Genomic DNA, 3,007 nt, shown 5'->3' with positions numbered 1-3,007 from the left:
AACCTGAGCGAAGAGGTGGCTAGTGTGCTGAGGCTCGGCTCCAGGCTGGCACGGGGCCTGTCCAGAGACAGGCACAAATCTGTCTCCTGAGCATGCGCAAATCCCAGTGCCTGGCTCAGCTTCAGCCCAAGTGACTGAAGAGGCATGTGTAGGGAGGCCCCACCTGCAACCGACCCCACCCCATGCAAGAGCACGGATTCCGAAGAAGGGCCTCCTGGCAGGATCCTGAACCCCAGAGTCACCTGTCATCAGCGTAGACTGGGTGTCCCCGCAGCCCTCAGGAGCGCCAGTGCCTGGGCCTTTACCGACTAGGCCACTGCCCCTCGGCCAGAGGGGGTATCTGCTTTCCCTTGGAAATCTGGACAGGACACCTGTCGAATGGCCTGCTCTGCTAGCTTGGCCCGGCGATCCATAGGAAAACCACCTGGTTGCGTGGCGTGTTCCCGCAGGGCAAGGGATGCTGAAGAGGATGAGTTCTTCTTTTCCATTTTGTTCAGAAACCGATGCTTATGACTGGAGTCCATGCCCAAACAAACCATACATCCGCTTTGACGGTCGCGAGGGCTGCTTATAATGGACCTGGAACACCTGGAGGTGTAAGCCCACTTGGCCGCCGTGCCTCGAGTGAGCAGACGTGATTTCCACTGGAAAGTCTCACAAGGCAATAGGGAAGCAGCTTCTTTTTGCGTCCCCCGACCCCAGAGAAAAGAAAACTGTTCCTTCGTACGGTCCCCAAAGGGAGGGCTAGAGGAGAAGGGGCGGGCTCACTGCTCAGGGTCGTATGGGTGCTCAGGGGCCCCTCTCATCCCAGAAGAGAGACACAGAGAAAGAGAGGTCGTTGAGAAGAAAGCGGGAAGAAGGCTCTGAGCCTCTCCTGTCTGGCAGACAGGCCTCTCCAGGCCTGGCAGGGAGCCCAGGCAGAAGCCCTCAGGCCAGCGGTGGGAAAGGCCAGGGTTCCCCTCCAAAAGGTGGAGGTGACAGCATGTGTGTTATGTCTTCTCTTTGTCACTTTGTTCTTCTTACTCTATTTTCTTGTGCTGGCTAATTTCACTTTGAAGGAAAATATTAGGGCCAGGGGAAGCAAGATGAGCAAGAAAAGAAAATCAATAAAGTATTATTGGTAATAAATGCTAACAGAGCAACAATGTGAGATCTAGGAGAATGGATATTAGATTCATGTAAGTTGTCTTAGAGTTATAGCAGTAAGTAGAGTATCTATAATGAGACTGTCAACTGAATATGGGGAGGAATATAGTATGAGTTAAAAGGTCAGTGTTTTCAAGAGAGAGGGAAAGAGAAATGAAAGACAATAATGTTGAGAGTGGATTAAAGATAGAAAACAGAACAAATGTATTAGAATAAAATGTCAGACAATCTGAGGGCCAAAAATAGGGAGGTGGAATGTAAGTGAAACAGTAGATGATGGAGGATAGAAAGATGTAGGGGAAAGGGGATACTGTAGGTGGCCAAAATCAATAGACACAGAAAAGAGGAAATGGAGGATGAAAAACACAGCAAATGTGAAGTCCTCCCTGCAGCACCTATTATATAAAAAAAGTAAAATAAAAAAGAAGAAAAAGAGAGAAAAGAAAAAAAAATAGAAGAGAAAAAGGAGGGGGCAAAGAAAAGGGGGGAACAAGCAAGAAAAAGAAAAAGAGAAATAAAAACCCAAATAAATGAAAAAGGACCTTGGGGGAGAAAATGGGAGAAAAGACCAGATTTGCAGTTAAATAATATGCTTAGGGATCTGATCTTCCCCCTTTCTCCCTTCCTCACTTCTCTCTCTCCCAGAGCCACAGAAAGCTGCCTGAGAGGTCCGTTAGGAGATACAAGTAGGTCCTTGTTGAACCAACTTAACACAGAAGACTGACTCTTTATTTCCAGTGTGAGAGCACCTACACCTCACCAGAAACCCCAGATATGCTATTGGAAGCTTGGATAGCAATTCCTACAGTCCCTCCCCCTTAGGTGTGCTAGGGGAGGTCTAATTGATTTCTGACTCCACCTTCTCTGAGACCAAGTTTCCGATCCCAGGATGTTTAGGTAAATTGGGCTTTCTCAGCAGATTTGCCTCTCCTTTCTTCCCAGACTCTCCCCAAGTCAACTGGTACACTCTTCCAAGCTCGAGGAGAGAAAGAGAAAAAAACACAACAACAAAAAACTTGGAGGGCTAAGGCAAACAAGAACCTCAGATGGACCTCAGGGTGTGGTGGATTCAGGGATGGGAAGTCTGTGAGACTCAAATTATGTGAGTCTCTGGAGCATGGGCCACCAGGGGTTAGGGGACACAGGCCTGGGAACCACGCATCTGGTTAACACAGGGCCTGGGAACACTGCAGCACAACAAAGCCTTCAGGGATCCCCGCAGCCAGGCCACCTGCCCTAGGGGGAGGGGTCCCTTCCGCAACCTCTGACCTCCATGTCAGAAACCCAAAATTCCACCTCTCACAAGAATCTCTTCTGTCACTGTCTCACAAATCAACATCCAAACATCTCCCACCCTATAAGCCCCTGAAACAGCCCACTCAGGGTTTGGAAACACCCCAGCACAGCAAAGTTTTCAGGGATCATGGTGGCTGGGCTGCCAGCCCTAGGTGGAGGGGTTCCATGTACACCTTCTGACCTCTGTATCAGAAAGCCAAAATTCCACCTCTCACAATACTCTCCTCCATCACTGTCTCACCAAATGGACATCCAGACACCTCCCACCCTGCAGGCCCCCAAAACAGCCCACTCAGGGCTGGGGAACACTCCAGCACAACAAAGCCTTCAGGAATCACCACATCTGGGCCACTAGCCCCAGGGGAAGGGTCCCACCCAAAACCTCTGACCTCCATGCAAGAGACCCAAAATTCTACCTCTTTCAAGAATCTCCTCTGTCACCATCCCACCAAACTGACATCCAGACACTTTCTGCCCTGCAAACACCCAAAACAGCCCTGTCCAGCAGGACTCCAACCTTACTTAGCCACTTCTTTGCAGGAGAGATTATGAGGTGCCATCACTC

The sequence above is a fragment of the Dasypus novemcinctus genome, unplaced genomic scaffold, assembly GCF_030445035.2.
Source record: "Dasypus novemcinctus isolate mDasNov1 unplaced genomic scaffold, mDasNov1.1.hap2 scaffold_132, whole genome shotgun sequence".
Classification (NCBI taxonomy): domain Eukaryota; kingdom Metazoa; phylum Chordata; class Mammalia; order Cingulata; family Dasypodidae; genus Dasypus; species Dasypus novemcinctus.
This window is presented reverse-complemented; position numbering follows the sequence as displayed.